The sequence below is a fragment of the Lissotriton vulgaris genome, chromosome 7 (genome assembly GCF_964263255.1).
Source record: "Lissotriton vulgaris chromosome 7, aLisVul1.2, whole genome shotgun sequence".
Classification (NCBI taxonomy): Eukaryota; Metazoa; Chordata; class Amphibia; order Caudata; family Salamandridae; genus Lissotriton; species Lissotriton vulgaris.
In genome coordinates this window covers 1,109,390,561-1,109,418,101 of record NC_141695.1, presented here as the reverse complement: position 1 = coordinate 1,109,418,101, position 27,541 = coordinate 1,109,390,561, and the positions used below count along the sequence as shown (strand labels likewise).

The window sequence follows — 27,541 nt, the reverse complement described above, 5'->3', positions numbered from 1 at the left end:
CGATCAGAAGTGTTACAGGTGAAGCAATCTTTGCCTGACCCTCGCAAAAATCCTGCAGGGTACTATAAGGAATTGTCGCAGCTCGTAGACGCTACGATAATGAATCTTGCCGATATCGATATGCTGTTTGGCAATGTCGTACCGCAACCGGTATGGGCTAAGATTCGTCAGGAAAATCATGCAAACGAATTAGGTGGTGATTGGGCTGCTCTTATCGCGGCAGACGCATGACAGATTGGTGGGGCTAAACCTGAACAGGTTATTTCTGATCTCCCTCAGAGAATCATTACCCTAATGAAAACACTTATGCCAGCTATGAGGGTGAACTGGGACAAATTGTCAGCTTGTAGACAGAAGAAGGACGAGAGTGTCTCTGATTTCTTTACGAGATTTGAGGAGGCATTCATCGACCATAGTGGTCAGGATATGGGCACTGAGGGTGGTCAGCGGTTGTTCGTGGATAAATTTGTCTCTAACTTATTGCCCGACTTGAGCAATAAATTGAAAAATTCTGAGAGTGCGTGGGCTGTCTCTACTTCTGCTCAAATATTGGCTACGGCACAGTATTACGAGAACAGAGAAAAAGAAGAGAACGATCGCGCTGATAAAAAGACGAAAGAACTTAAAACTAAAGTGTTGTTGCAGCAGGCTTATCCACCGCGTTCGAATCAGAATGATTCGCAGCGGAATCGATCGCAGTCGCAATCAAATAGGTCGCAATCGGGAAATGACTCCTCTTCCCAAAGATCTTCGTTAGGGTACAATCAGTGTGCCTATTGTAGACAGGAGGGTCATTTGAAATTCAACTGTCATCACGTGGTAGAGGTCGCGGTGCTCAAAATGATCGTTCAGATAATTCGTCCAATTCCAATAACTGTTTTGATCAACGTGGATCATCGCAAGGACGATCTGCGCAGTACAATGTAGATGATTATTACGTCAATCAGGGAACTGACGACAGTAATTACTAGGACAGCCATAGACAAGGAGAGGGAGTGGTATCAGTTCCGGTTGATCAGAGAGGGCCTTACGTCACAGTTGCTACATCGGGCGTCGTTGAGCCTTTTCTGTTGGACACTGGTGCAGCGAAAAGTTCTATAATGCATTCGAAACTCCCTGGTGCACCTTTGTCTGGCTTAACAAATGTTTCCGTTGGATTCTCTGGCGCCCCTGTTAGCAATCCAGTTTCGTGCCCTTTGCCCCTTACAATTGGGCCTCGTGAGCTGCAAGCTCCGTTGATTTTGACTACTGGTTGTGGTGAAAATCTGTTAGGTCTGGATTTGCTAAAACGTTTGTATGCGACTTTGTACTGTTCTCCTGCGGGAGTAAAGCTTACTTTGGGTGAGAGGGTTGTCTCTCCTATGTACTTGTCTCTCGATAAGCTTCCACCGGAATTGAGTTGTCTTCCTGCATCTTTGTGGGCAACAGGTCCCAATGACGTGGGCCTGCTTGACATCTCCCCTTATGTTGTTCAGCTGAAATCTAATGTGCGATTGCCACGTATTCCCCAGTATCGAATCTCTCTTGACGGTGAACGAGCACTGTTAGCGATCATCTATGATCTGATCGAGAAAGATGTTATTGAAGAAACTCGGGGAAACGTGTGCAACAGCCCTGTACTGCCTATTCTGAAACGTACCGATCCCTCAAAACCACCTGTTTATCGTTTTGTTATCGATTTACGGGAGGTAAATAAAATTGTGATTCCTCAGTTCCCTGTTGTGCCTGACATCACGGCGCTACTGACTCTGATTCCAGCTTCTGCATCTTGGTTTTCGGTGATCGATCTGAAGAATGCTTTCTTTAGCATTCTGATTGCCGAAGAAAGCAGAGACCTTTTCGGTTTCTCTCTTGGTGGCCGTAGCTTCCGGTTTAAACGTGCTCCTCAGGGCTACTGTGAGAGTCCATCGATTTACAGTCAAGCCTTGAAGGGTCAACTGGATGCGTTTATGTTGCCGGCTGGTGCGGCCTTAATCCAATACGTCGATGACTTATTAGTGGCTGTAGATACTCAGGACATCTGCAAAAATTGCTACGGTGTCGTTGTTGCAACATCTCTGTGACTTACATCACAAGGTGTCACCTTCTAAACTCCAATATTGTTGTCAAGAAGTAACCTATCTAGGTCACTTATTGTCAAAGGAGGGAAGACGGTTGACCCCAGAGAGAATTGCAGCAATTGCGCGAATGACTGTGCCAACAACCCAAAGAGATGTGCGTGCCTTTTTAGGTATCACGTCATATTGCAGGCAATGGATTCCAAATTTTTCATTGCTAGCGAAACCATTGGTGGCTCTTACGTGCAAGGATGTTTCTACTCCTTTACCATGGACGGAAGAATGTCAGAAGAGTTTTTCTGAATTACGTGACTCATTGTGTTCGGCTCCTGTGTTAGGTACCCCTGACTACAGCAAGCCGTTTACATTATATGTTCACGAGAGGGAAGGTTGTGCTTTGAGTGTCTTAACGCAACCTTTCGGTGGTAAGCAACGCCCATGTGCATATTTTTCCTCGACCTTGGACCCGGTAGCTAGAGCATTGCCGAGTTGCTTGAGAGCAACAGTGGCAGCTGCGGTGTCCATCCGACAATCAGCAGGATTGGTCATGGATAATATGCTTACGGTGATGGTTCCGCATGCAGTTGACACTCTTTTGAATCGTACAAAAACTCAGCACTTGACGAGTGCGAGGTTGTCTGGGTACGAGTTGACGCTTTTGGCAAGTCATATTCAGATAAAACGTTGCAATGTTCTGAACCCGGCGACTTTGTTACCAATTAGCACGGAGTCAGATGAAGTAGCAGAACATGACTGTTATTTAAGGACTGAGGAGGAAACAAAAGGTCGAGTGGACCTTAAAAACACTCATTTGGAAGATCCAGATGGAACTTTGTATGTGGATGGTTCATGTTTTAAATTGCCAAATGGTGATGTGACTACTGCGTATGCTGTTGTAACATTGAATACTGTTGTGGAAGCTGCAAGATTGAATCAGAACTCTGCTCAAGCTGCAGAACTGATTGCCCTAACTAGAGCGTGTGTGTTGGCGAAAGGGAAACGTGTGAATGTGTTTACCGACAGCCAATATGCTTTTGGCGTCGCTCATAGCTTTGGACGATTGTGGAGAGAGAGGTTTTATGACGTCGCATGGCACGAAGATTCAGCATGGACAGCTTGTGAATGATCTTTTGGATGCACTTACGTTGCCTAAGCAGGTAGCGATTGTTAAATGTAGTGCACATCATAAGGTGACAGATGATGTTGGTCGTGGTAATGCATTTGCGGATGAGACTGCTAAGGAGACTGCCCGGAACCTTAGCACTAGAATGTATGTGACGAGTTCGGTTAGGTGGCCTACAGAGACTGGTATGTGTGAGGACACTATCGAGAGTGTGAAAGCAATTCAGAATGAGGCCACTGAGACTGAAAAGACAAAGTGGAAAGAGAGTACGGGAAAGTTGGATGCGAATGGTTGTTGGGTTGATTTGTCGGAGCATAAGAGATGGATGTTGCCAGATGCGTATGTGCTAGCTGTTGTGACGATGGCACATGGGTTAGCACATATTAGCGTGAAAGGTATTTGTAAGTTGCTGTCCCCTGTGTGGAAGAATGATGGTATCACGAAATGTGCTGAAAGATTGGTTAAAAACTGCATGGTATGTATGTTGTACAATCCTGGTAAGGGAACCCCAACACCTCCTGGCCATTTTGCTCCCCCTTCATGTCCTTTTGAGGTGATTCAACTAGACTTGATCCATATGGAGTGATGCAATAACCTGAAATACGTTTTAGTTGTGGTTTGCGCGTTCTCCCGATGGATTGAAGCCTACCCTCTCAAAGACAACACTGCCTTGTCGACTGCGAAAATCCTACTGAAGGAATACTTTCCTCGGTATGGAATGCCTTGGATTGTATGGTCTGATAACGGAAGTGAGTTTGTGGGGAGCGTGATGAAGAGTGTGTGTAAGGGCCTTGGAATTAATCAAAAATTCCATAGCGCCAATCATCCCCAGTCAGCAGGCTTGGTTGAAGGGTATAATGGCACCCTTAGACTCAAGCCAGCGAAGATTCAGGCTACGACTGGTCTTTCCTGGCCTGACGCCTTACCCTTAGCTTTATTGTCAACAAGGGCAACCGTACACTCCCGAGTAGGGCTTAGTCCCTATGAAATAGTGTTCGGCCGTCCTGCGAATGTTTGGGGGGTCCCTAGACCGGGTGTGTTTTCTAATCTTGAGTACCCAATGTTGATTGACTATCTTCATGATCTGACTGCTAAACTGAGGTTAATTCACCAACAGGTTTACGAAGCACTGCCGACGCAGACGGAGGGTCCAGGCCACCAGCTCCAACCGGGAGACTGTGTGGTTACTCGCAATTTTGCCCGCAAGAAGAACCTTGAACCCCGGTTTTCTGGACCCTTCCAGGTCCTCCTTGCCACGAGAACTGCCGTTCGTTTGGAAGGACGTAAAAATTGGGTGCATGCCACTCATACTAAGAAGGTTCCTATACCTTTACCGGCAGACTCGTGGGTGAGGAAGGGCATTGCTTCAGCTGAAACCGAAGGATTGCAGGCTTTTGTACCTTTTAGCGACGCACAACCTGTCGGAGAATCCTCAGTGCAGCAGAAAGACATTGTTGAACATTTGCCATCACAAGACTCAAGACTTGAACATTCGACTGATCAGCAGAACTCTGTTCCCCCATCGGATCCTTTGTTTGACGAACAGACACGTCCTGGGAAAACTCGATACTTTTTGCGATCCAGCACCAGAGACTAATAAAGAAATTTTTGTTTTGTCCCTCGACAATTGCATTATCCCGTTTGCCACGATCAGTCTGAACACCCGTATCATTGTGATTATTTTTGTAAATATTGAGTTTCGTTCCACATGTGTTTTTGCTTCCACAGCTGAGAGACTTTTGTATATACATTGTGAATAAGACCGTAGGGCCGCGCGTGTACTTCCTTCTGGTTAGTAGGTCTTGACGCTAGGTTAAAGACCGTCGGTTCCTGGGAACTCCTAGGGATTGACTACTGCTACACAGAACGAAGTGCGTCAAGAAACGTTGCGGACGGTCATAGGGGATGGCGTTTTCAAAGTTGATGGACTTGGAAGAAGCTCAGGCGCAAAGATTCAAACTGCAACAACTTATTCATACCAAATGTTTTATGTTTCAAGTGTTCCTATTGTTTTTGACTGTTTCTGCACTATTTGCGGGTGGGGTGTATTATATGATGTCGTACTTCTTACCGTCTGCCATACCTACACCTACTTCTGACCCTAAACTTACCTCCACTGCATCCCCTCATTCTTTCCATATCTTACCCGAACACGAACAGGCTAGACGTGCAGAATTCCGAAATAATTCCTTTATTCAGCTCCTTCATCAGCACCAGTTAGTGGTTAACACTACTAATTGTTGGGTGTGTGGGTTAATGCCACATACCACGGATAAGGGAATTCCATATCTGGTCCTACCTTATAGTTCCCAGGGTTCAGCTCGAGCATTCCAAACAATGTTTCGAAGCGCACTAGATTCTTACCCCAGTCGAGAGCCACGTTCTCCCTACTCTGGTCTCGGCTCGTATCAAAAGCCTTTGACTATAGCGATCGAGGATTTAGATAGAGATATCTATGAGCCGTCGCTCATCCCAGAGGAAGAGGTACAAGCCTATAGGGTCCTGAGTAAGGTCGAGTATAGTGCGCTCACGAGTGAAAAACAGCTTAGAAGCTCGCCCCCGATATGGGTCGTACCCCACCTTGGTAATTTCTGTTTGCTGGGTCGTGGCCGAAGATCGAGAGCTCGTCTTGGAGAGAGTGCTTGCTCCGAGACTTATATCTTGCCGATGCTCTCGTCCCCTGTGTTTCTGGCTGCCAAGGGTACATACTTTGTCTGCCATGATCGTGCGTATACATGGTTGCCCTCCGACTTTGTGGGCTCATGTTTTATCGCAAATCTGTTGCCTCCGACGTTCACTGTAGACGCAGACTATCACAAGACTAGAATTGTGAGAGGCGTAATTAGCGAAGAGGACACTGCCGGTCAAGAGGCAGGAGACTTTTTCAAGGGTTTCCTCCCGTTTTGGGGACCTATGGTTAATAGTAGGAACCTGAGACAGTTGACTCGAGTGGTGGAATCGACAGCTAATATTACTGCCAGTGCCCTTGGTAACATCACCACAGAACTTCAGGCGGATAGGCTTATGACGTTACAAAACCGTATGGTTTTAGACATGGTCTTAGCAGATCGGGCTGGAGTATGTAAGGTGATCCATTCGAGCTGCTGTATTTTCATTCCAGATAACGCTCCGACCGCCTATCGAGCCATCTCAAAGTTGCATAAGATCTCTGAATCCATACACGTGGACGTAGGAGATTGGACGCTACTTGGGTGGTTTTGGGGCCTGATGTCGACTTGGGGTTGGAAGATTCTGATGATCATCGGAGTTGTTGTGGCGTTCCTGTTCACGTGTTGCCTTTGTGTGCAGTGTGGTCCTGCCTTATGTGGCCTCTGTGCTACGACGTGTATAAGACAGCCGCCTGTTACCAAAGGAGCTTGGTTGGACAGAGCTATGTTACAGCAGCATCTAGATGGTCTGATGAATATCGAGTATGATTCTGACTAGTGCTTGCCTACATGAGGGCAAAAGGAGCGTCTGAGGTTCCGTGACGATTGTAAGTGGTGTTTTCGACTCGCACGAATATGGTCGAGTCTGGTATCTATGAACCGCAAATGACGAGTTTAGTGGGTGTACGCAGTTTCGCTGTACTAGCCTAAACCGTTCATTTGTTTCGTGGGTTTATCTATCTGTACCCACGGGTTCCATCTTAGATACGGCATCCATTTTGTCTCTTGCCCTCAAGTAGCCAGCGAACGGACGTTGTCCGCTTCGCGACCCTGGGATTCCCAAGACATTTGCGGAAGACACATTTCCTTTGAAAGTGTCTTTATGATGAGGGGGATGATACTGTAAGGCAGATGGCCCCGCTCGAGGCTCATCTTGCCGTGCCGGTCTATTGTCTTAGCCGTGCATCTCATTAGGCACGTCCCTTTGATGCCTGTAGCTCGTGTTTCCCGATACCTCCCCTTTTACACCCTTTCCGATCTCCCCACTGTTTCCATCTTCCTCTGCACCTGTTCTTGTTCCTTCTTCGATCTGTTTACTGCCGATTGGAATGTACTAATGGTGGGAAGATGGGTTTTTACAGTTGGGAACCGCCAAATGTTTCCGTACTTATGTTCCGGACCTTGAATACATCAAAGCAACCTCTCTCGGGGATAATGATGGGAACCAAGTTGTAAACCTTTGTGTACCATGTTAGCCTAAGAGAGAAATGTGTATAAAAGGAGCGATCCACAGTAGCAAATTGAATCAGATCCCGCGAACTTGCATTCTAAGTACTTCACGTGACTTCTGTGTTCCCTGCAGTAAATAAACCTCGAATCTTTGACGCCGAAGGAAGTGTCTCGTGTCTCTGTCATTTGTACGCCGGAGCTGGTTACCCACGAAGGTTTCAGGTGTTGTCCCCTGGCACCGCTGGGTCTTAAATAACCCAGTACTTCAATAAGCCATCCCCTATCCTGCTCCATCTTACTGCTTCCCCAGCTCTCTGTGGTGCTGTTTGGTACCTGAAGCTAGTCTTATTGGAAAACTAAATGACTCAGTTGCTGTACCTGGTGAATCATGGCTTTCTGCAATTGTTTAAAAGTTATTATTTTCGTGATTTCTTTTTCCCCCTAGTTGCTTGTAAGCAGTTTGGTGTTGCACAATTTCATTGTGATTCTTTTTGAGTTTCTTTTATTATTTCCTTACATTTACACATGTTTTGTTTGTAACTACTCATTGGAACCTATCAATGGGACCACCTTGATTTCATTCTCGCGTCCCACTCCTCTATCCCCCGGTCTTACAAGTGCCCCTCTGTGAGTCCCATGGATGGCAGCATTAGATTCCTTGTTCCTTACGTGTTTGCCCGATTCCTGCCCATTCAAGGTTGATTCCCTTGTATAAACCGCAGTATCAAAACCCAGTGCCCACAAGACATGGAGATTTCCTGTTTCTAAAGTTATTCATTTTAGTTACATCCTTTTGCCTTTTTTTTCCTTGTATATTGGCGCCTCATTCTGTCCTGCCATTCCCACCTTTTGCTTTAAGTTTACTTTCTTACTCTATATGCACTTGATTTCCTTTTAAATCCTCATAGAAGTATCTAAAGGTTGTCAGCGGTCAGTTCTAGATGCCTCCTGATTGGCTCCTCCTCTTAACATTGATTCTTTATTGTCACTCTTGGATGGCACCATATTCCTTTTGGGTTATATGCTGGCTCACTACACTGCGATTTAACGTCTTTCACTGAGGGCAAACCATGGTACCTATAGGGCATCTTCCCTGCCTAATACAACACGGTGGTTGGCAGGAGTTTGACATCATTAATAAAACAAGGGACTGATAGCTTGCGCACTCTCCCTGACAGGAGAGCTCGATCCAAGAGGCCCCAATGTGGCTAAAGCACTAGCAGTCAAAATTACCAAGGCCTCCATGTCTAGCAGATGCTGAGGCACTTAAGACTGAAAGGAGTTTCAGGCTTGAACCCTCTATTCCTTACTGGGCGGGTAGTAAGTCGGGGAGCGCATACTTTAAAGTAGTTCCCTCCAATTGACTTTTTTACGCGCAGGTATTTCCACGTGCATTTAAACTTTTCAGCTAACGGTTATTGGCCCAGCATTGCATTGAGGTGGACACCAGAGTCACAGGTGTTGCCCAGAATAGAGCGTTCTTCCCCAGGTCACAGCAGTACAGAGTCCAGGAGAGCGCCCGGTGTTCCTTCCTATATTAGAGTCGAAAGAGTGATGATACCTCACTAATATGTGAGAGCCATGAGGCCTGAGTGAGTGAGGAACATCATGAATGTACATGCATGTATAGGCCTGAGTGAGTGAGGATCATCATGAATGTACATGCATGTATAGGCCTGAGTGAGGAACATCATGAATGTACATGCATATATTGGTCTGAGTGAGTGAGGAGCATCATGAATGTACATGCATGTATAGGTCTGAGTGAGTGAGGATCACCATGAAGGTACATGCATGTATAGGCCTGAGTGAGGAACATTATGAATGTACATGCATGTATAGGTCTGAGTGAGTGAGGATCATCATGAATGTACATGCATGTATAGGCCTGAGTGAGGAACATCATGAATGTGAATGCATGTATAGGTCTGAGTGAGTAAGGAGCATCATGAATGTCTGCTAGAGGGATTAAACCTAAGGGTGACATTCTTGAAGCAATTCTTGGAAAGCTTCTGCACCAACAGACAAAGATCAACTTAGGTCTTTCTTTGGCCTTATAGAGTATTATGCTAAATTTGTGAATAATTTTGCAGAAAAAACTGAACAAATCCAAAAAATATTAAGGAAAAGTCACAAATTTGAGTGGGGTGAGGACCAACAACATGTATGTGAGAAAATAAAGAAATAAATATGTGAAGCAGGGGTGTTAACCCTATATGACACCAAATTAAAGTCTATCCTCACAGTCGATGCGAGTGTGGTAGGATTGGGAGCTGTTTTATCACAAGTAGATGCGACAGGCATTAGGACAGTGGATTTTGCTTCCAGATCTCTCACAAGTTCGGAAAGGAACTATTTGGTGATAGAAAGGGAAGCTTTAGCAGCACGTGGGCAACAGAATATTTTCTAATGCACTTGTAGGGCTTCCAATTTACTTTATGCACTGATCATAAGCCCCTAATCAAAATATTATCACCTAGGGGTGCGGTAAAAGGATCAGCAAGACTTGCCAGGTTGGCTGCGCGTTTGCAAGAATATTTACATAAGATTGAATACATAGCTGGTTGGAAAAATAGTCAGGCTGATGGATTGTCGAGATTACCCTTACCTTGGTATGTGTTGATAGAAAACAAGTGGAGTCATATGAGAGTGACGGTGCTGCTGCTATGACTGAGGAACTAATAGAGGTATGTAATGGAGCTATAGAAAGGAAAAGTGGTTTGAATGTATGTCCAAAGACGCAGTTTTGCAAATGGTTAAAGATTTAATTATTAAAGATGGTAGGCGTGAAAGTACACTTCCTTTAGCAGTGAGATCTTTTGGAAATGTTTTGGAGGATTTATCTATTTCTGATGACAATGGAAATGTTATTATGAAGGAGAATAAATGTATTCCTCCACAAGGGTTGAGATTTGACTTGTTTAATTTAGCCCATCAAGGTCATATGGGCCAATCTCTAACCAAGAAAAGATTAAGAAAACAACTTTGGTGGCCTGGTATGGACTAAGAGATATCCAATTGGCTGAAAAAGTGTGGTGAGTGTGTGGAAAATGAACAGAGATTGAAGGCTGGTGGTCAGATGGAAATGGGCTAAATTGATGACCCAAGTCTACCATGGCATACGGTATGTTTAGACTCTAAAGGTCCTTTAGCTTCCTTAAGTACAGATTTGAAATTTGGAGTGGTTATGATTAATGTGACGTCAAAATAGTTCATTGTAAAATGTGTAAGAGAAATTACCAAGAAGAGTACCATTCATGTGCTTAGTGAAATTTTTGGTGCAGAGGGTTATCCTGTTAAATTAGTTACGGATTATGGCACACAACCTATTTCAAATGAGATTACTTCTTTTTTGAAGTCATGTGGTGTTAGTCACATTAGAACATCCTTATATAATCCATGGGGAAATGGAATTGTGGCAAGGGCTAACCCTATGGTTAAAGGGGTTATCCAGATGGCTGTTGCAAATAGAGGTGATGTTAGAAAATGTGTAAATGATTTGGTTTGGGCCTATCGCACAACTGAAAATTCAGTTACTGGAAAAGTTCCTTTTGTAGTTATGAGAGGACGTTGCGTGAGTACGAAATTGATTCCAGCATGGATGAAAGATTTTCTAGGTCTAGCTAAAATAAATCATGGGAGAGAAGATCATCAACACATGAGGTAACCATAAAAACAAATGATTTTGTAAAAGTTAAGCCGGGTCACATTGGTTCTGCTACTACCAAATTTCGTGGTCCTTACAGAGTGAGGAGTGTGCATAAAGGGTATATTACCTTATACTATGGTGAAAATTGGAATTTGAGAAGGGTTGCATTATATAAAAAAAACAAAGACTATGAAATGAGTGGTAAATCCAAGAATTTTAATAAGCATGAAAAGAGTGTTGAATCTGTAAACAATTTTAATCCATACGTGTTATTAAATGATTAAGAGATTATAAGAGACAGGATGGTTGTTAGTGAATATCATCACTCTAGAGACAATGATGGTAGCATAGGAGAAGGGACCAATAGATGTGTTCCACAAGGGGCTTGATGTCCTCCTAGGTACCTATAAGACTGTGTATGTGGAGAATTTTAATTGTCAATGTATTTTCTTCATGAGGATTAAAGGAGAGAGGATATGTTGTGTTCTCATGTGGGGTCAATAACATACTTGTATCAGTGTGCCTGGTGCTTTAAATGCTACATTCTGTCATAAGTTCTAGTGTTGCTCTGCACTTGGTCATAGCTGTGTTCCCTGCTTGGCAGTTTTCTGTTAGCTGGACAGGGAGCACCAATGTTTCTCTGAATAAAAGTTCTTTATTTCAACCTTACAAGTAAGTATCTTGGATGATTTCAACTACAACACTTTCCAACAATGTTAATGTTTATATAGTGACACTCCTGGGGAATGGTGGTTTTTAGAAGGCTTTTGCTATGTCTTGTACTCCTCCGTGTTTTTTTATAACATAAAAAAGGAACATATATGTCTATTTGTCTTTGATGTATGTGCTTGTTTTTTAAATATTTGTAATTGACAAATTGTTATTAAATTACTTTAGTTTGCTATAAAGTACGTTTTTTGCCATATGAATATTTTGTGTCTTGATGGTCATATCTGTAGAAATGAAAACAAGAGAGTGCCAAAGAATAAATGTAATAACTCTTTATATTTATACGCGCGGGCCATGAACTCTCCTTTGAACGAGGTCATATAATCTAACTTCCAATCCGTTGTAGGATTTTTAGGGAAAGCAATGTGTTCAAGAAGATCACTCCAATAGCAGGCAAAGTGATACAGTAAACCACTAAATATAGAAGTGGATCAAGCGGCTTAGATGTGATGTTACTGAATGTTTACTGGCACCTAGGAAAAGACAACCATATAAACTTGGTACCTCTTGCTGCGCTGCCCTACAGCAAAAAAAAGGGCAGAAATGCTCCATATCTTGGAGTCTGCGAAATTTGTGCAATTCATTTCCATCAGCATAATTGTGCAATATTTCATGGAAAAATAACCCAAAAATATGCTAATTATGCCACATGCAAAACTGGCATTGGGTGCTATATTTTAGTGTAAAATGTGGTGTGTCTCCCTTTTTTAATACAATAAACACAAGTACCAGAAACACTTGTCTCTCATGTTCTGGTATGCATTTTTCCTTGTGTAGTAATCTCCCATTGCTATCTATCTCTTATGTTAACTTGTCCATAGCTGCTCAGCCTGTGTGAATGTTCTGAGTGGAATGTTGGTGTGAGGGCTGAGTGTGGAATGCTTGGATGACTGGAGCTGGATGACAGTTGGATGGATGGGGCTGAGCAGCTAGCAGGCTGCTCTCGGTGGGACTGTTGATGGATACGTAGGACTGCTGACATACCTGTTGATGAGGATTTGTACATGTTTATCTACTACTGGAATAAACCTACATTGGCTTCATCACACCTTTGTTGTCCTGATTACTGCAACATGCTAAAGGTTTGGCAAGAATTACTACTAATGATGAAAAAAATGCATAACAGCAATAGCAAGGGTCGTGAATTTAGCGTAATATATGCAAGATCGCCCGGCACGCTTGGACATAGAATTAAAGCTGTCACTCAATGGCCTTCCATTCACGAGGGTCAGCATATTTTCAGAAATGTAAAAGATTCATACTCCGTGGATTTGAACTTGTACTGACTGACTGTCCGCTCTGTGCGATCTCCTGTGATCATCTTAATTAGTCATCAGCTGACTTAGACAACTGACGAAGTCACTAGCTCTGTGATGTTCAACAGTTCTAGAACTGTCTCTGTTCCCGTGGCAGCGGGTTGTCCCGCAGCCTTCCTCCATTTCCAGACTTTTGTCTTGGAGTGTACATGAAGACAAGTTGTCTTGGAGTGTGCATTGACCAAGCTTGTATTGTGTTCTTTCTGAAAACCTTTTTGTATTAACTCCTAGTGGAGATACTTCGTTAATCCTTGTGATATCCTGCTGCTCAGCCAGAATGACTGCCTGATGGAATGTTAGTGTTTGGAATGTGTCTGTGTGAATCAGTTGGATGGAAGGCTGCGCTGCAGGGAAGCTGCTCCTACTTAGACTTTGACTTTACCTGTTCCTGTATCTAATCTACTACCACAATAAATCTTAGTGGTAAACTACCTGGCTTGGAGCTTCCTTTCTTCAATACTACAATCCTAGGCAGCCGTCGAGGCAACCGTCGGCCACCTTCGGGTAAGCCATCCCCTATCCTGCTCCATCTTACTGCTTCCCCAGCTCTCTGTGGTGCTGTTTGCTACCTGAAGCTAGTCTTATTGGAAAACTAAATGACTCAGTTGCTGTACCTGGTGAATCATGGCTTTCTGCAATGTTTAAAAGTTATTATTTTCGTGATTTCTTTTTCCCCCTAGTTGCCTGTAAGCAGTTTGGTGTTGCACAATTTCATTGTGATATAAGATTCTTTTTGAGTTTCCTTTACTATTTCCTTACATTTACACATGTTTTGTTTGTAACTACTCATTGGAACTTATCAATGGGACCACCTTGATTTCATTCTCGCGCCCCACTCCTCGATCCCCCGGTCTTACAAGTGCCCCTCTGTGAGTCCCATGGATAGCAGCATTAGATTCCTTGTTCCATACGTGTTTGCCCAATTCCTATCCATTCAAGGTTGATTCCCTTGTATAAACCGCAGTATCAAAACCCAGTGCCCACAAGACATGGAGATTTCCTGTTTCTAAAATTATTCATTTTAGTTACATCCTTTTGCCTTTTTTTTCCTTGTATATTGGTGCCTCATTCTGTCCTGCCATTCCCACCTTTTGCTTTAAGTTTACTTTCTTACTCTATATGCACTTGATTTCCTTATAAATCCTCATAGAAGTATCTAAGGGTTGCCAGCGGTCAGTTCTAGATGCCTCCTGATTGGCTCCTCCTCTTAACATTGATTCTTTATTGTCACTCTTGGATGGCAGCATATTCCTTTTGGGTTATATGCTGGCTCACTACACTGGGATTTAACATCTTTCACTGAGGGCAACCCATTGTACCTATAGGGCTTCTTCTCTGCCTAATACAACACGGTGGTTGGCAGGAGTTTGACATCATTAATAAAACAAGGGACTGATAGCTTGGGCACCCTCCCTGACAGGAAAGCACGATCCAAGAGGCCCCGATGTGGCTAAAGCACTAGCAGTCAAAATTACCAAGGCCTCCATGTCTAGCAGAAGCTGAGGCACTTAAGACAGAAAGGAGTTTCAGGCTTGAACCCTCTATTACTTACTGGGCGGGTGGTAAGTCGGGGAGCGCATACTTTCAAGTAGTTCCCTCCAATTGACTTTTTTACGCGCAGGTATTTCCACGTGCATTTAAACTTTTCAGCTAACGGTTATTGGCCCAGCATTGCATTGAGGTGGACTCCAGAGTCACAGGTGTTGCCCAGAATAGAGCGTTCTTCCCCGGGTCACAGCAGTACAGAGTCCAGGAGAGCGCCCAGTGTTCCTTCCTATATTAGAGTCGAAAGAGTGATGATACCTCACTAATATGTGAGAGCCATGAGGCCTGAGTGAGTGAGGAACATCATGAATGTACATGCATGTATAGGTCTGAGTGAGTGAGGATCATCATGAATGTACATGCATGTATAGGCCTGAGTGAGGAACATCATGAATGTACATGCATATATTGGTCTGAGTGAGTGAGGAGCATCATGAATGTACATACATGTATAGGTCTGAGTGAGTGAGGATCACCATGAAGGTACATGCATGTATAGGCCTGAGTGAGGAACATCATGAATGTACATGCATGTATAGGTCTGAGTGAGTGAGGATCATCATGAATGTACATGCATGTATAGGCCTGAGTGAGGAACATCATGAATGTGAATGCATGTATAGGTCTGAGTGAGTAAGGAGCATCATGAATGTCTGCTAGAGGGATTAAACCTAAGGGTGACATTCTTGAAGCAATAAGGAAAGCTCCTGCACCAACAGACAAAGATCAACTTAGGTCTTTCTTTGGCCTTATAGAGTATTATGCTAAATTTGTGAATAATTTTGCAGAAAAAACTGAAGAAATCAAGAAATTATTAAGGAAAAGTCACAAATTTGAGTGGGGTGAGGACCAACAACATGTATGTGAGAAAATAAAGAAATAAATATGTGAAGCAGGGGTGTTAACCCTATATGACACCAAATTAAAGTCTATCCTCACAGTCGATGCGAGTGCGGTAGGATTGGGAGCTGTTTTAGCACAAGTAGATGCGACAGGCATTAGGACAGTGGATTTTGTTTCCAGATCTCTCACAAGTTCGGAAAGGAACTATTTGGTGATAGAAAGGGAAGCTTTAGCAGCACGTGGGCAACAGAATATTTTCTAATGCACTTGTAGGTCTTCCAATTTATTTTATGCACTGATCATAAGCCCCTAATCAAAATATTATCACCTAGGGGTGCGGTAAAAGGATCAGCAAGACTTGCCAGGTTGGCTACGCGTGTGCAAGAATATTTACATAAGATTGAATACATAGCTGGTTGGAAAAATAGTCAGGCTGATGGATTGTCGAGATTACCCTTACCTTGGTATGTGTTGATAGAAAACAAGTGGAGTCATATGAGAGTGACGGTGCTGCTGCTATGATTGAGGAACTAATAGAGGTATGTAATGGAGCTATAGAAAGGAAAAGGGGTTTGAATGTATGTCCAAAGACGCAGTTTTGCAAATGGTTAAAGATTTAATTATTAAAGATGGTAGGCGTGAAAGTACACTTCCTTTAGCAGTGAGATCTTTTGGAAATGTTTTGGAGGATTTATCTATTTCTGATGACAATGGAAATGTTATTATGAAGGAGAATAAATGTATTCCTCCACAAGGGTTGAGATTTGACTTGTTTAATTTAGCCCATGAAGGTCATATGGGCCAATCTCTAACCAAGAAAAGATTAAGAGAACAACTTTGGTGGCCTGGTATGGACCAAGAGATATCCAATTGGCTGAAAAAGTGTGGTGAGTGTGTGGAAAATGAACAGAGATTGAAGGCTGGTGGTCAGATGGAAATGGGCTAAATTGATGACCCAAGTCTACCATGGCATACGGTATGTTTAGACTCTAAAGGTCCTTTAGCTTCCTTAAGTACAGATTTGAAATTTGGAGTGGTTATGATTAATGTGACGTCAAAATAGTTCATTGTAAAATGTGTAAGAGAAATTACCAAGAAGAGTACCATTCATGTGCTTAGTGAAATTTTTGGTGCAGAGGGTTATCCTGTTAAATTAGTTACGGATAATGGCACACAACCTATTTCAAATGAGATTACTTCTTTTTTGAAGTCATGTGGTGTTAGTCACATTAGAACATCCTTATATAATCCATGGGGAAATGCAATTGTGGCAAGGGCTAACCCCATGGTTAAAGGGGTTATCCAGATGGCTGTTGCAAATAGAGGTGATGTTAGAAAATGTGTAAATGATTTGGTTTGGGCCTATCGCACAACTGAAAATTCAGTTACTGGAAAAGTTCCTTTTGTAGTTATGAGAGGACGTTGCGTGAGTACGAAATTGATTCCAGCATGGATGAAAGATTTTCTAGGTCTAGCTAAAATAAATCATGGGAGAGAAGATCATCAACACATGAGGTAACCATAAAAACAAATGATTTTGTAAAAGTTAAGCCGGGTCACATTGGTTCTGCTACTACCAAATTTTGTGGTCCTTACAGAGTGAGGAGTGTGCATAAAGGGTATATTACCTTATACTATGGTGAAAATTGGAATTTGAGAAGGGTTGCATTATATAAAAAAAACAAAGACTATGAAATGAGTGGTAAATCCAAGAATTTTAATAAGCATGAAAAGAGTGTTGAATCTGTAAACAATTTTAATCCATACGTGTTATTAAATGATTAAGAGATTATAAGAGACAGGATGGTTGTTAGTGAATATCATCACTCTAGAGACAATGATGGTAGCATAGGAGAAGGGACCAATAGATGTGTTCCACAAGGGGCTTGATGTCCTCCTAGGTACCTATAAGACTGTGTATGTGGAGAATTTTAATTGTCAATGTATTTTCTTCATGAGGATTAAAGGAGAGAGGATATGTTGTGTTCTCATGTGGGGTCAATAACATACTTGTATCAGTGTGCCTGGTGCTTTAAATGCTACATTCTGTCATAAGTTCTAGTGTTGCTGTGCACCTGGTCATAGCTGTGTTCCCTGCTTGGCAGTTTTCTGTTAGCTGGACAGGGAGCACCAATGTTTCTCTAAATAAAGGTTCTTTATTTCAACCTTACAACTAAGTATCTTGGATGATTTCAACTACAACACTTTCCAACAATGTTAATGTTTATATAGTGACACTCCTGGGGAATGGTGGTTTTTAGAAGGCTTTTGCTATGTCTTGTACTCCTCCGTGTTTTTTATAACTTAAAAAAGGAACATATATGTCTATTTGTCTTTGATGTATGTGCTTGTTTTTTAAATATTTGTAATTGACAAATTGTTATTAAATTACTTTAGTTTGCTATAAAGTACGTTTTTTGCCATATGAATATTTTGTGTCTTGATGGTCATATCTGTAGAAATGAAAACAAGAGAGTGCCAAAGAATAAATGTAATAACTCTTTATATTCATACACGCGGGCCATGAACTCTCCTTTGAACGAGGTCATATAATCTAACTTCCAATCCGTTGTAGGATTTTTAGGGAAAGCAATGTGTTCAAGAAGATCACTCCAATAGCAGGCAAAGTGATACAGTAAACCACTAAATATAGAAGTGGATCAAGCGGCTTAGATGTGATGTTACTGAATGTTTACTGGCACCTAGGAAAAGACAACCATATAAACTTGGAACCTCTTGCTGCGCTGCCCTACAGCAAAAAAAAGGGCAGAAATGCTCCATATCTTGGAGTCTGCGAAATTTGTGCAATTCATTTCCATCAGCATAATTGTGCAATATTTCATGGAAAAATAACCCAAAAATATGCTAATTATGCAACATGCAAAACTGGCATTGGGTGCTATATTTTAGTGTAAAATGTGGTGTGTCTCCCTTTTTTAATACAATAAACACAAGTACCAGAAACACTTGTCTCTCATGTTCTGGTATGCATTTTTCCTTGTGTAGTAATCTCCCATTGCTATCTATCTCTTATGTTAACTTGTCCATAGCTGCTCAGCCTGTGTGAATGTTCTGAGTGGAATGTTGGTGTGAGGGCTGAGTGTGGAATGCTTGGATGACTGGAGCTGGATGACAGTTGGATGGATGGGGCTGAGCAGCTAGCAGGCTGCTCCCGGTGGGACTGTTGATGGATACGTAGGACTGCTGACATACCTGTTGATGAGGATTTGTACATGTTTATCTACTACTGGAATAAACCTACATTGGCTTCATCACACCTTTGTTGTCCTGATTACTGCAACATGCTAAAGGTTTGGCAAGAATTACTACTAATGATGAAAAAAATGCATAACAGCAATAGCAAGGGTCGTGAATTTAGCGTAATATATGCAAGATCGCCCGGCACGCTTGGACATAGAATTGAAGCTGTCACTCAATGGCCTTCCATTCACGAGGGTCAGCATATTTTCAAAAATGTAAAAGATTCATACTCCGTGGATTTGAACTTGTACTGACTGACTGTCCGCTCTGTGCGATCTCCTGTGATCATCTTAATTAGTCATCAGCTGACTTAGACAACTGACGAAGTCACTAGCTCTGTGATGTTCAACAGTTCTAGAACTCTCTCTGTTCCCGTGGCAGCGGGTTGTCCCGCAGCCTTCCTCCATTTCCAGACTTTTGTCTAGGAGTGTACATGAAGACAAGTTGTCTTGGAGTGTGCATTGACCAAGCTTGCATTGTGTTCTTTCGAAACCTTGTATTAACTCCTAGTGGAGATAATTCGTTAATCCTTGTGATATCCTGCTGCTCAGCCAGAATGACTGCCTGATGGAATGTTAGTGTTTGGAATGTGTCTGTGTGAATCAGTTGGATGAAGGGCTGCGCAGCAGGGAAGCTGCTCCTACTTAGACTTTGACTTTACCTGTTCCTGTATCTAATCTACTACCACAATAAATCTTAGTGGTAAACTACCTGGCTTGGAGCTTCCTTTCTCCAATACTACAATCCTAGAGGCAGCCGTCGAGGCTACCGTCGGCCACCTTCGGGTAAGCCATCCCCTATCCTGCTCCATCGTACTGCTTCCCCAGCTCTCTGTGGTGCTGTTTGGTACCTGAAGCTAGTCTTATTGAAAAACTAAATGACTCAGTTGCTGTACCTGGTGAATCATGGCTTTCTGCAATGTTTAAAAGTTATTATTTTCGTGATTTCTTTTTCCCCCTAGTTGCTTGTAAGCAGTTTGGTGTTGCACAATTTCATTGTGATATAAGATTCTTATTGAGTTTCTTTTACTATTTCCTTACATTTACACATGTTTTGTTTGTAACTACTCATTGGAACTTATCAATGGGACCACCTTGATTTCATTCTCGCGCCCCACTCCTCGATCCCCCGGTCTTACAAGTGCCCCTCTGTGAGTCCTATGGATAGCAGCATTAGATTCCTTGTTCCTTACGTGTTTGTCCAATTCCTACCCATTCAAGGTTGATTCCCTTGTATAAACCGCAGTTTCAAAACGCAGTGCCCACAAGACATGGAGATTTCCTGTTTCTAAAATTATTCATTTTAGTTACATCCTTTTGCCTTTTTTTTCCTTGTATATTGGTGCCTCATTCTGTCCTGCCATTCCCACCTTTTGCTTTAAGTTTACTTTCTTACTCTATATGCACTTGATTTCCTTTTAAATCCTCATAGAAGTATCTAAAGTTTGCCAGCGGTCAGTTCTAGATGCCTCCTGATTGGCTCCTCCTCTTAACATTGATTCTTTATTGTCACTCTTGGATGGCAGCATATTCCTTTTGGGTTATATGCTGGCTCACTACACTGGCATTTAACGTCTTTCACTGAGGGCAACCCATTGTACCTATAGGGCTTCTTCTCTGCCTAATACAACACGGTGGTTGGCAGGAGTTTGACATCATTAATAAAACAAGGGACTGATAGCTTGGGCACCCTCCTTGACAGGAAAGCTCGATCCAAGAGGCCCCAATGTGGCTAAAGCACTAGCAGTCAAAATTACCAAGTCCTCCATGTCTTGCAGATGCTGAGGCACTTAAGACAGAAAGGAGTTTCAGGCTTGAACCCTCGATTCCTTACTGGGCGGGTGGTAAGTCGGGGAGCGCATACTTTAAAGTAGTTCCCTCCAATTGACTTTTTTACGCGCAGGTATTTCCACGTGCATTTAAACTTTTCAGCTAACGGTTATTGGCCCAGCATTGCATTGAGGTGGACTCCAGAGTCACAGGTGTTGCCCAGAATAGAGCGTTCTTCCCCAGGTCACAGCAGTACAGAGTCCAGGAGAGCGCCCAGTGTTCCTTCCTATATTAGAGTCGAAAGAGTGATGATACCTCACTAATATGTGAGAGCCATGAGGCCTGAGTGAGTGAGGAACATCATGAATGTACATGCATGTATAGGTCTGAGTGAGTGAGGATCATCATGAATGTACATGCATGTATAGACCTGAGTGAGGAGCATCATGAATGTACATGCATATATTGGTATGAGTGAGTGAAGAGCATCATGAATGTACATGCATGTATAGGTCTGAGTGAGTGAGGATCACCATGAAGGTACATGCATGTATAGGCCTGAGTGAGGAACATCATGAATGTACATGCATGTATAGGTCTGAGTGAGTAACATCATGAATGTGAATGCATGTATAGGTCTGAGTGAGTAAGGAGCATCATGAATGTCTGCTAGAGGGATTAAACCTAAGGGTGACATTCTTGAAGCAATAAGGAAAGCTCCTGCACCAACAGACAAAGATCAACTTAGGTCTTTTTTTGGCCTTATAGAGTATTATGCTAAATTTGTGAATAATTTTGCAGAAAAAACTGAAGAAATCAAGAAATTATTAAGGAAAAGTCACAAATTTGAGTGGGGTGAGGACCAACAACATGTATGTGAGAAAATAAAGAAATAAATATGTGAAGCAGGGGTGTTAACCCTATATGACACCAAATTAAAGTCTATCCTCACAGTCGATGCGAGTGCGGTAGGATTGGGAGCTGTTTTAGCACAAGTAGATGCGACAGGCATTAGGACAGTGGATTTTGCTTCCAGATCTCTCACAAGTTCGGAAAGGAACTATTTGGTGATAGAAAGGGAAGCTTTAGCAGCACGTGAACAACAGAATATTTTCTAATGGACTTGTAGGGCTTCCAATTTACTTTATGCACTGATCATAAGCCCCTAATCAAAATATTATCACCAATGGGTGCGGTAAAAAGATCAGCAAGACTTGCCAGGTTGGCTGCTCGTTTGCAAGAATATTTACATAAGATTGAATACATAGCTGGTTGGAAAAATAGTCAGGCTGATGGATTGTCCAGATTACCCTTACCTTGGTATGTGTTGATAGAAAACAAGTGGAGTCATATGAGAGTGACGGTGCTGCTGCTATGATTGAGGAACTAATAGAGGTATGTAATGGAGCTATAGAAAGGAAAAGGGGTTTGAATGTATGTCCAAAGACGCAGTTTTGAAAATGGTTAAAGATTTAATTATTAAAGATGGTAGGCGTGAAAGTACACTTCCTTTAGCAGTGAGATCTTTTGGAAATGTTTTGGAGGATTTATCTATTTCTGATGACAATGGAAATGTTATTATGAAGGAGAATAAATTTATTCCTCCACAAGGGTTGAGATTTGACTTGTTTAATTTAGCCCATGAAGGTCATATGGGCCAATCTCTAACCAAGAAAAGATTAAGAGAACAACTTTGGTGGCCTGGTATGGACCAAGAGATATCCAATTGGCTGAAAAAGTGTGGTGAGTGTGTGGAAAATGAACAGAGATTGAAGGCTGGTGGTCAGATGGAAATGGGCTAAATTGATGACCCAGGTCTACCATGGCATACGGTATGTTTAGACTCTAAAGGTCCTTTAGCTTCCTTAAGTACAGATTTGAAATTTGGAGGGGTTATGATTAATGTGACGTCAAAATGGTTCATTGTAAAATGTGTAAGAGAAATTACCAAGAAGAGTACCATTCATGTGCTTAGTGAAATTTTTGGTGCAGAGGGTTATCCTGTTAAATTGGTTACGGATAATGGCACACAACCTATTTCAAATGAGATTACTTCTTTTTTGAAGTCATGTGGTGTTAGTCACATTAGAACATCCTTATATAATCCATGGGGAAATTGAATTGTGGCAAGGGCTAACCCCATGGTTAAAGGGGTTATCCAGATGGCTGTTGCAAATAGAGGTGATGTTAGAAAATGTGTAAATGATTTGGTTTGGGCCTATCGCATAACTGAAAATTCAGTTACTGGAAAAGTTCCTTTTGTAGTTATGAGAGGACGTTGCGTGAGTACGAAATTGATTTCAGCATGGATGAAAGATTTTCTAGGTCTAGCTAAAATAAATCATGGGAGAGAAGATCATCAACACATGAGGTAACCATAAAAACAAATGATTTTGTAAAAGTTAAGCCGGGTCACGTTGGTTCTGGTACTACCAAATTTCGTGGTCCTTACAGAGTGAGGAGTGTGCATAAAGGGTATATTACCTTATACTATGGTGAAAATTGGAATTTGAGAAGGGTTGCATTATATAAAAAAAACAAAGACCATGGAATGAGTGGTAAATCCAAGAATTTTAATAAGCATGAAAAGAGTGTTGAATCTGTAAACAATTTTAATCCATACGTGTTATTAAATGATTAGAGATTATAAGAGACAGGATGGTTGTTAGTGAATATCATCACTCTAGAGACAATGATGGTAGCATGGGAGAAGGGACCAATAGATGTGTTCCACAAGGGGCTTGATGTCCTCCTAGGTACCTATAAGACTGTGTATGTGGAGAATTTTAATTGTCAATGTATTTTCTTCATGAGGATTAAAGGAGAGAGGATATGTTGTGTTCTCATGTGGGGTCAATAACATACTTGTATCAGTGTGCCTGGTGCTTTAAATGCTACATTCTGTCATAAGTTCTAGTGTTGCTGTGCACCTGGTCATAGCTGTGTTCCCTGCTTGGCAGTTTTCTGTTAGCTGGACAGGGAGCACCAATGTTTCTCTGAATAAAGGTTCTTTATTTCAACCTTACAAGTAAGTATCTTGGATGATTTCAACTACAACACTTTCCAACAATGTTAATGTTTATATAGTGACACTCCTGGGGAATGGTGGTTTTTAGAAGGCTTTTGCTATGTCTTGTACTCCTCCGTGTTTTTTATAACATAAAAAAGGAACATATATGTCTATTTGTCTTTGATGTATGTGCTTGTTTTTTAAATATTTGTAATTGACAAATTGTTATTAAATTACTTTAGTTTGCTATAAAGTACGTTTTTTGCCATATGAATATTTTGTGTCTTGATGGTCATATCTGTAGAAATGAAAACAAGAGAGTGCCAAAGAATAAATGTAATAACTCTTTATATTCATACACGCGGGCCATGAACTCTCCTTTGAACGAGGTCATATAATCTAACTTCCAATCCGTTGTAGGATTTTTAGGGAAAGCATTGTGTTCAAGAAGATCACTCCAATAGCAGGCAAAGTGATACAGTAAACCACTAAATATAGAAGTGGATCAAGCGGCTTAGATGTGATGTTACTGAATGTTTACTGGCACCTAGGAAAAGACAACCATATAAACTTGGAACCTCTTGCTGCGCTGCCCTACAGCAAAAATAAAGGGCAGAAATGCTCCATATCTTGGAGTCTGCGAAATTTGTGCAATTCATTTCCATCAGCATAATTGTGCAATATTTCATGGAAAAATAACCCAAAAATATGCTAATTATGCAACATGCAAAACTGGCATTGGGTGCTATATTTTAGTGTAAAATGTGGTGTGTCTCCCTTTTTTAATACAATAAACACAAGTACCAGAAACACTTGTCTCTCATGTTCTGGTATGCATTTTTCCTTGTGTAGTAATCTCCCATTGCTATCTATCTCTTATGTTAACTTGTCCATAGCTGCTCAGCCTGTGTGAATGTTCTGAGTGGAATGTTGGTGTGAGGGCTGAGTGTGGAATGCTTGGATGACTGGAGCTGGATGACAGTTGGATGGATGGGGCTGAGCAGCTAGCAGGCTGCTCCCGGTGGGACTGTTGATGGATACGTAGGACTGCTGACATACCTGTTGATGAGGATTTGTACATGTTTATCTACTACTGGAATAAACCTACATTGGCTTCATCACACCTTTGTTGTCCTGATTACTGCAACATGCTAAAGGTTTGGCAAGAATTACTACTAATGATGAAAAAAATGCATAACAGCAATAGCAAGGGTCGTGAATTTAGCGTAATATATGCAAGATCGCCCGGCACGCTTCGACATAGAATTGAAGCTGTCACTCAATGGCCTTCCATTCACGAGGGTCAGCATATTTTCAAAAATGTAAAAGATTCATACTCCGTGGATTTGAACTTGTACTGACTGACTGTCCGCTCTGTGCGATCTCCTGTGATCATCTTAATTAGTCATCAGCTGACTTAGACAACTGACGAAGTCACTAGCTCTGTGATGTTCAACAGTTCTAGAACTCTCTCTGTTCCCGTGGCAGCGGGTTGTCCCGCAGCCTTCCTCCATTTCCAGACTTTTGTCTAGGAGTGTACATGAAGACAAGTTGTCTTGGAGTGTGCATTGACCAAGCTTGTATTGTGTTCTTTCGAAACCTTGTATTAACTCCTAGTGGAGATAATTCGTTAATCCTTGTGATATCCTGCTGCTCAGCCAGAATGACTGCCTGATGGAATGTTAGTGTTTGGAATGTGTCTGTGTGAATCAGTTGGATGAAGGGCTGCGCAGCAGGGAAGCTGCTCCTACTTAGACTTTGACTTTACCTGTTCCTGTATCTAATCTACTACCACAATAAATCTTAGTGGTAAACTACCTGGCTTGGAGCTTCCTTTCTTCAATACTACAATCCTAGAGGCAGCCGTCGAGGCTAACGTCGGCCACCTTCGGGTAAGCCATCCCCTATCCTGCTCCATCGTACTGCTTCCCCAGCTCTCTGTGGTGCTGTTTGGTACCTGAAGCTAGTCTTATTGAAAAACTAAATGACTCAGTTGCTGTACCTGGTGAATCATGGCTTTCTGCAATGTTTAAAAGTTATTATTTTCGTGATTTCTTTTTCCCCCTAGTTGCTTGCAAGCAGTTTGGTGTTGCACAATTTCATTGTGATATAAGATTCTTATTGAGTTTCTTTTACTATTTCCTTACATTTACACATGTTTTGTTTGTAACTACTCATTGGAACTTATCAATGGGACCACCTTGATTTCATTCTCGCGCCCCACTCCTCGATCCCCCGGTCTTGCAAGTGCCCCTCTGTGAGTCCTATGGATAGCAGCATTAGATTCCTTGTTCCTTACGTGTTTGCCCAATTCCTACCCATTCAAGGTTGATTCCCTTGTATAAACCGCAGTTTCAAAACGCAGTGCCCACAAGACATGGAGATTTCCTGTTTCTAAAATTATTCATTTTAGTTACATCCTTTTGCCTTTTTTTTCCTTGTATATTGGTGCCTCATTCTGTCCTGCCATTCCCACCTTTTGCTTTAAGTTTACTTTCTTACTCTATATGCACTTGATTTCCTTTTAAATCCTCATAGAAGTATCTAAAGTTTGCCAGCGGTCAGTTCTAGATGCCTTCTGATTGGCTCCTCCTCTTAACATTGATTCTTTATTGTCACTCTTGGATGGCAGCATATTCCTTTTGGGTTATATGCTGGCTCACTACACTGGGATTTAACGTCTTTCACTGAGGGCAACCCATTGTACCTATAGGGCTTCTTCTCTGCCTAATACAACACGGTGGTTGGCAGGAGTTTGACATCATTAATAAAACAAGGGACTGATAGCTTGGGCACCCTCCCTGACAGGAAAGCTCGATCCAAGAGGCCCCAATGTGGCTAAAGCACTAGCAGTCAAAATTACCAAGTCCTCCATGTCTTGCAGATGCTGAGGCACTTAAGACAGAAAGGAGTTTCAGGCTTGAACCCTCGATTCCTTACTGGGCGGGTGGTAAGTCGGGGAGCGCATACTTTAAAGTAGTTCCCTCCAATTGACTTTTTACGCGCATGTATTTCCACGTGCATTTAAACTTTTCAGCTAACGGTTATTGGCCCAGCATTGCATTGAGGTGGACTCCAGAGTCACAGGTGTTGCCCAGAATAGAGCGTTCTTCCCCAGGTCACAGCAGTACAGAGTCCAGGAGAGCGCCCAGTGTTCCTTCCTATATTAGAGTCGAAAGAGTGATGATACCTCACTAATATGTGAGAGCCATGAGGCCTGAGTGAGTGAGGAACATCATGAATGTACATGCATGTATAGGTCTGAGTGAGTGAGGATCATCATGAATGTACATGCATGTATAGGCCTGAGTGAGGAGCATCATGAATGTACATGCATATATTGGTATGAGTGAGTGAAGAGCATCATGAATGTACATGCATGTATAGGTCTGAGTGAGTGAGGATCACCATGAAGGTACATGCATGTATAGGCCTGAGTGAGGAACATCATGAATGTACATGCATGTATAGGTCTGAGTGAGTAACATCATGAATGTGAATGCATGTATAGGTCTGAGTGAGTAAGGAGCATCATGAATGTCTGCTAGAGGGAATAAACCTAAGGGTGACATTCTTGAAGCAATAAGGAAAGCTCCTGCACCAACAGACAAAGATCAACTTAGGTCTTTTTTTGGCCTTATAGAGTATTATGCTAAATTTGTGAATAATTTTGCAGAAAAAACTGAAGAAATCAAGAAATTATTAAGGAAAAGTCACAAATTTGAGTGGGGTGAGGACCAACAACATGTATGTGAGAAAATAAAGAAATAAATATGTGAAGCAGGGGTGTTAACCCTATATGACACCAAATTAAAGTCTATCCTCACAGTCGATGCGAGTGTGGTAGGATTGGGAGCTGTTTTAGCACAAGTAGATGCGACAGGCATTAGGACAGTGGATTTTGCTTCCAGATCTCTCACAAGTTCGGAAAGGAACTATTTGGTGATAGAAAGGGAAGCTTTAGCAGCACGTGGGCAACAGAATATTTTCTAATGGACTTGTAGGGCTTCCAATTTACTTTATGCACTGATCATAAGCCCCTAATCAAAATATTATCACCAATGGGTGCGGTAAAAAGATCAGCAAGACTTGCCAGGTTGGCTGCTCGTTTGCAAGAATAT

The 27,541-nt window shown here is 42.1% G+C and overlaps 1 pseudogene; it reads right to left on the bottom strand.

The window, feature by feature from the left end:
• Positions 1–27,541, bottom strand: part of LOC147702990 (uncharacterized) — a 162,763-nt pseudogene that overhangs the window by 21,066 nt on the left and 114,156 nt on the right.